Source organism: Somniosus microcephalus, chromosome 4, assembly GCF_052327205.1.
Source record: "Somniosus microcephalus isolate GS21.2 chromosome 4, FLI_Smic_1.0, whole genome shotgun sequence".
NCBI classification, from domain to species: Eukaryota; Metazoa; Chordata; class Chondrichthyes; order Squaliformes; family Somniosidae; genus Somniosus; species Somniosus microcephalus.
The window spans coordinates 119,343,333-119,351,136 of NC_140990.1; positions in this window are offsets into that span (position 1 = coordinate 119,343,333).

Consider the following 7,804-nt stretch of genomic DNA (forward strand, 5'->3'; position numbering starts at 1 on the left):
ACATATAAATTGGCCAGAAAAGCTGTAAACCTGAGGATTGGGAGCAGTTTAGGATTCAACAATGGAGGACAAAGGGATTAAATAAGAAGGGGAAAATTGAATATGAGAGTAAGCTTGCAGGGAACATAAAACTGACTGTAAAAGCTTAAATAGATGTGTGAAGAGAAAAAGATTGGTGAAGTCAAGCGTAGCTCCCTTGCAGACAGAATCAGGAGATTTTATAATGGGGAACAAAGAAATGGCAGACCAATTAAGTTCGTATTTTGGTTCTGTCTTCACAAAGGAGGACACAAATAACCTCCCAGAGATGCCGGGAAACATAGGGTCTGATGAAAAGGAGGAACTGAAATAAATCAGTATTTTTAGGGAAATGGTGTTAGGGAAATTGATGGGACTGAAGGCCGATAAATCCCCAGGGCCTGATAATCTACATCCTAGGGTACTTAAGGAAGTGGCCCTAGAAATAGTAGATGCATTGCTGGTCATCTTCCAACATTCGATGGAATCTAAAACAGTAACCATGGATTGGAGGGTAGCTAATGTTACCCCACTATTCAAAAAGGTGGTAGAGAGAAAACGGGGAATCACAGACCGGTAAGCCTGACATTGGTAGTGGGGAAAATGCTGGAGTCCATTATAAAAGATGTAATTGCAGAGCACTTGGAAAAGAGTGACAGGATCGGACAAAGTCAACATGGATTTACAAAAGGTAAATAGTGCTTCATTAATTTACTGGAATTTTTTGAGGATGTAACTGGTAAAATAGATAAGGGAGAACCATGAATGTGGTGTATTTGGACTTTCAGAAAGCTTTTGATAAGGTCCCGCATAAGAGATTAGCGTGTAAAGTTAAGGCACATGGGATTGGGGGCAAGGTATTGACTTGGATAGAGAACTGGTTGGCAGACAGAAAGCAAAGAGTTGGAATAAACGGTTCTTTTTCTGAGTGGCAGGCAGTGACTAGTGGGGTACTGCAGGGATCGATCCTTTGATCCCAGCTATTCACAATATATATTAATGATCTAGACAAGGGAACTTGATGTAATATCTCCAAATTTGCAGACGACACAAAGCTGGGTGGGCGTGTGTGCTGTGAGGAGAATGCCGAGAAACTCCAGGATGATTTCGACAGGTTGGGTGATTGGGTAAAGGCATGGCAGATGCAATATAACGTGGATAAATGTTAGGTTATCCACTTGGGTGGCAAAAACAGGAAGGCAGATTATTATTTGAATGGCAATAGATTGGGAGAAGGAGAAGTGCAAAGAGACCTGGGTCTCCTTGTGCACCAGTCGCTGAAGGTAAGCATGCAGGTGCAGCAGGCAGTTAAGAAGGCTAATGGTATGTTGGCCTTTGTAGTGAGAGGGTTGGAGTACAGGAACAAGGATGTCTTGCTGCAGTTGTGCAGGGCCTTGGTGAGACCACATCTTGAGAACTGTGTGCAGTATTGGTCGCCTTACCTGAGGAAGGATGTTCTTGCCATGGAAGGAGTTCAGCGAAGATTCACCAGGCTGATAACTGGGATGGCAGGAATGACGTATGAGGAGAGATTAGGAGGATTGGGCTTGTACTCGCTGGCGTTTAAAAGAATGAGTGGGGACCTCATTGAAACTTATAAAATTCTGACAGGACTGGACAGACTAGGTGCAGGAAATATGTTCCCGATGGTCGGGGAGTCCAGAACCAGGGGTCACAGTCTAAGGATAAGGGGTAGGCCATTTAGGACAGAAATGAGGAGGAATTTCTTCACCCAGAGTGTGGTGAAACTGTGGAATTATCTACCACAGAAGGCAGTAGAAGCCAATTCATTAAATATATTCAAGAAAGAGTTGGATATATTTCTTAAGTCTAAAGGGATCCAGGGGTATGGGGAGATAGCAGGGACTGGGTACTGAAATTGGATGATCAGCCATGATTGCATTGAATGGCGGAACAGGCTCGAGGGGCCGACTGGCCTACTCCTGCTCCTATCTTCTACATTTATATTACACTAGACCCTGTCTCTGTTTATATTGCACTATGCCCTTTCTCAGTTTATATTACACTAGACCCTCTCTGTTTATATTACACTAGGCCCTGTCTCTGTTTATATTACAGTAGACCCTGTCTCTCTTTATATTATACTCAACTCTGTCTCTGTTTATATTACACTAGAACCTGTCTCAGTTTATATTACACTAGATCCTGTCTCTGCTTATATTACACTAGACACTGTCTCTGTTTATATTACACTAGACACTGTCTATTTATATATTACACTAGACGGGGTCTCTGTTTATAGTACACTAGACCCTGTCTGTGTTTATATTACACTCGACCCTGTCTCTGTTTATAATACACTAGACCCTGTCTCTGTTTATATTACACGCGACCCTGTCTCTGCTTATATTACACTAGACCCTCTCTCTGTTTATATTACACTAGACCCTGTCTCTGTTTATAGTACACTAGTCCCTGTCTCTGTTTATTTTGCACTAGACCCTGTTTCTGTTTATATTACACTGGACGCTGTCTCTGTTTATATTACACTAGAACCTGTCTCTATTTATATTACACTAGAGCCTGTCTCTGTTTATATTACACTAGACCCTGATTCTGCTTATATTACACTCGACCGTGTCTCTGTTTATGTTACACTGGACCCTGTTTGAGTAAATATTTCACTAGATCCTGTCTCTGCGTTAAATACAATAGACCCTGTCTCTGTTTATATTCCACCAGAACCTGTCCCATTGTATATTACACTAGACCCTGTCTCTGTTTATATTACACTAGACCTTGTCTCTGTTTATAGCAACATAGAAACATAGAGGATAGGAGCACGAGTAGGCCATTCAGCCCCTCGAGCCTGCTCCGCCATTCAATGAGATCATGGCTGATCATCCAAATTCAGTACCCTGTCCCTGCCTTCTCCCCATATCCCTTGATCCCTTTAGCCTTAAGAAATATATCCAACTCCTTCTTGAATATATTTAATGAACTGGCCTCCACCGCCCTCTGTGGCAGAGAATTCCACAGGTTCACCACTCTGTGGGTGAAGAAATTCCTCCTCATTTCAGTCGTAAATGGCTTACCCCTTTTCCTTAGACTATGACCCCTGGTTCTGGACTCACCAGCCATCAGAAACATCCTTCCTGCATCTAGTCTGTCCCGGCCTTACAGAATTGTATAGGTTTCGAGGAGATCCCTTCTCAATCTTTTCAACTCCAGTGAGTACAAGCCCAATCGACACAATCTCTCCTCATACGTCATTCCTGCCATCCCAGGTATCAGCCTGGTGAATCTTCACTGCACTCCTTCCATGGCAAGAACGTCCTTCCTCAGATAAGGTGACTGAAACTGCACACAATACTCAAGGTGCGGTATCACCAAGGCGCTGTACAACTGCAGCAAGACATCCTTGTTCCTGTACTCGAACCCTCTTGCTATGAAGGCCAACATACCATTCACCTTCTTAACAGCCTGCTGCACCTGGATGCTTACCTTCAGCGACTGGTGCCCAAGAACACCCAGATCTCTTTGCACTTCCCCTTCTCCTAATCTGTTGCCATTCATATAATAGTCTGTCTTCCTGTTTTTGCCACCAAAGTGGATAACCTCACATTTTTCCACATTATCGTGCATTTGCCACGTTTCTGCCCAATCACCCAACCTGTCCAAATCGTACTGGAGTTTCACGACATCCTCCTCACAGCATACCCTCCCACCGAGCTTTGTGTCTTCTGAAAATTTGGAGGTATTACATCTAATTCCCTCGACCAGATCATTAATATATAATGTGAACAGCTGGGGTCCTAGGACCGATCCTTGCAGTGCCCCACTAGTCACTGCCTGCCACTCGGAAAATGACACGTTTATTCCAACACTTTGCTTTCTATCCACCAACCAGTTCTCTATCCAAGTCAATACCTTACCCCCAATCCCACGTGCCTTAATTTTGCACGCAAATCTCTTATGCGGGACCTTATCGAAAGTCTTCTGAAAGTCCAAATACACCACATCCACTGGTTCTCCCTTATCTATTTACCGGTTACATCTTAAAAAAATTCCAGTGGTTTAGTCAAGCACGATTTACCTTTTGTAAATCCATGTTGAATTTGTCCGATCCATCACTGCTTTCCAAGTGCTCTGCTATTACATCTTTTATAATGGACTCTAGCATTTTTCCCAGTACCGATTTCAGGCATACTGGTCTATAATTCCCCACTTTTTCTCTACCACCTTTTTTGAATAGTGGGGTAACATTAGCTACCCTCCAAACCATGGGTGCTCTTCCAGAGTCTATTGAGTTCTGGAAGATGACCAGCAATGCATCTACTATTTCTAGGGCCACTTCCTTAATTACCCTAGGATGTAGATTATCAGGCCCTGGGGATTTATCGGCCTTCAGTCCCATCAATTTTCCGAACACCATTTCCCTACAAACACTGAATACTTTCAGTTCTACTCTTTCATCAGACCCTATGTTCACCGGCCTCTCTGGGAGATTATTCGTGTCCTCCTTTGTGAAGACAGAACCAAAATATGTATTTAGTTGGAATGCCATTTCTTTGTTCCCCATTGTGAATTCCCCTGATTCTGACTGCAAGGGACCTACGCTTGACTTCACCAATCTTTGTCTCTTCACATATCTATAAAAGCTTTTACAATCAGTTTTTATGTTCCCTGTGAGCTTACTCTCATATTCTATTTTCGACTTCTTAATTAATCCCTTTGTCCTCCTTTGTTGAATCCTAAACTGCACCCAATCCTCAGGATTATTGCTTTCTCTGGCCAATTTATATGTCCTCTCCTTGGCTTTTATGCTATCCCTAATTTCCCTTCTTAGCCACGGTTGAGTCTCCTTTTTTGTTTTATTTTTATGCCAAACTGGGATGAACAAATTCTGTAGTTCATCCATTCAGTCTTTGAATGTTTGCCATTGCCTATCCACCGTCAACCCTTTGAGTGACATTCCCCAATCAATCCTACCCAACTCGCTCCTCAGATCATCATAGTTTCCTTTATTTAAATTGAGGACCCTAATCTCTGAGTCAACTACTGCATTCTCCATCTTAATGAAGAATTCGATCATATTATGATCGCTCCGACCCAAGGGGCCTCGTACAACAAGATTGCTAATTAATCCTTTCTCGTTACATAATACCCAGTCATGGATGGCCTGATGCCTGGTTGGTTCCTCAACATATTGGTCCAGGAAACCATCCCGTAAACACTCCAGGAATTCCTCCTCCACAGTATTGTTACTAATTTGGTTAACCCAACCTATATGTAGATTAAAGTCACCCATGATGACTGCTGTGCCCATATTGCACGCTTCTTTAATTTCTCGTTTAATGCCATCCCCAACCTCCGCCTTACTGTTTGGACGTCTAAATACCACTCCCACTAACGTTTTATGCCCTTTAGTATTTCTCAATTCTACCCATACAGATTCCACGTCATCAGAGCTAATATCCTTCCTTACAATTGTGTTAATCCCTTCTTTAACCAATTATGCTACCCCACCTCCATTTCCTTTTTGCATATCTTTCCTGAATATCAAATACCCCTGGATGTTGAATTCCCAGCCTTGGCCATCCTTGTGCCACGTTTCCGTAATCCCAACCAAATCATATTCATTTACCTCTATTTGCGCAGCCAATTCATCCACCTTATTACGAATGCTCCTCGCATTAAGACACAATGCCTTCAGGCTTGTTTTTTTAAATGCTCTTAGACCTTTTAGAATTATTACTTACTGTGGCCACGCTTGATTTAAAGCGTTGATTTCTCTGACTGCCACTTTTGTTTTTCCCCTTCCTATCTTTTGCTTTTATGCTTGTTTCCCTTTCCTCTGTCTCCCTGCTCAGGTTCCCAACCCCCTGCCATTTTAGTTTAAACCCTCCCCCAGAGCACTAGGAAACGCTCCCCCTAGGACATCGGTTCCAGCCCTGCCCAGGTGCAAACCGTCCGGTTTGAACTGTTCCCACCTCCCCTACAGCCAGTTCCAATGTCCCAGGAACTTGAATCCCTCCCTATTGCACCATTCCCCTAGCCGCGTATTCATCTGAAATATCCTTCTATTTCTACACTGACTAGCACGTGGCACTGGTAGCAATCCTGAGATTACTACCTTTGAGGTCCTATTTTTTAATTTACCTCCTAACTCCCTATATTCCACTTTTAGGACCTCATCCCGCTTTTTACCTATGTCGTTGGTGCCTATGTGCACCACGACAACTGGCTGTTCACCCTCCCCATCCAAGATGTTCTGCAGCCGCTCTGAGACATCCTTGACCCTTGCACCAGGGAGGCAACACACCAACCTGGAGTCTCGTTTGCGAACGCAGAAACGCCTATCTATTCCCCTTGCAATAGAATCCCCAATTACTATAGCTCTACCCCTCGTTTTCCTCCCGTGCTGTGCAGCAGAGCCACCCCTGGTGCCAGGAAGTTGGCTGCTGCTGCTTTCCTCTGATAAATCATCCCCCCCAACAGCACTCAAAGTGGTGTATCTGTTTGAGAGGGGGATGTCCACAGGGGAACCCTGCACTACCTGCCTGCGCCTTGTACTCTGCCTGTTGGTAACCCATTCCGTTTCTTCCTGTCCAACCTCTACCTGCGGTGTGTCCAACTCTGTAAACATGCTATTCACGACGTCCCGAGCATCGTGAATGCTCCAGTAGGCATCCAATTGCAGCTCCCACGCCGCAATGCACTAGACACTGTCTATGATTATATTACACTACACAGGGTCTCTGTTTATATTACACGAGGCAGGGCCTCTGTTTATATTACACTAGGCATGGTCTCTGATATAGTACACTGGACTCTGTCTCAGTTTATATTACACGAGACAGTGTATCTCTTAAAATTACACTAGACAATGTATCTGTTTATATTTCACTAGTCCCTTTCTCAGTTTTAACTACACTAGTGCCTCTCTCTTTTTATATTACACTCGACCCTGTCTGTTTATATTGCACTAGTCCCTGTCTCTGTTTATTTTGCTCTAGACCCTGTCTCTGTTTATATTACACTGGACGCTATCTCTGTTTATAATGCACTAGACCCTGTCTTTGTTTATATTACACTAGACCCTATTTCAGTTTATACTACACTAGAGCCTGTCTCTGTTTATATTACACTAGACCCTGTCTCTGTTTCTATTACACTAGGCTCTTTCTCCATTTATATTACACTAGACCCTCTCTGTTAATATTACACTAGACACTGTTTCTGTTTATATTACACTAAACCCTGTCTCTGTTTATATTACACTAGGCCCTGTCTCTGTTTATATTTCACTAGACCCTGTCTCTGTTTATATTACACTCGTCCCTGTCTCTGTTTATTTTGCACTAGACCCTGTCTCTGCTTATATTAAACTGGACGCTGTCTCTGTTTATATTACACTAGACACTGTCTCTGTTTATATTACAATAAAGCCTGTCTCTGTTTATATTACACTAGACCCTGTCTCAGTTTATATTAAACTAGAGCCTGTCTCTGTTTATATTACAGTAGACCCTGTCTCTGTTTATATTACACTAGGCCCTTTCTCAGCTTATATTATCCTAGGCCCTCTCTGTTTATATTACACTAGACCCTGTCTCTGTTTATATTATACTCGACTCTGTCTCTGTTTCTATTACACTAGAACCTGTCTCAGTTTATATTACACTAGACCCTGTCTCTGTTTATATTACACTAGACCCTGTCTCTGTTTATATTACACTAGACACTTTCTATATAAATATTACACTAGACAGGGTCTCTGTTTATATCACTCATGACAGGGTCTATGTTTATAATACACTAG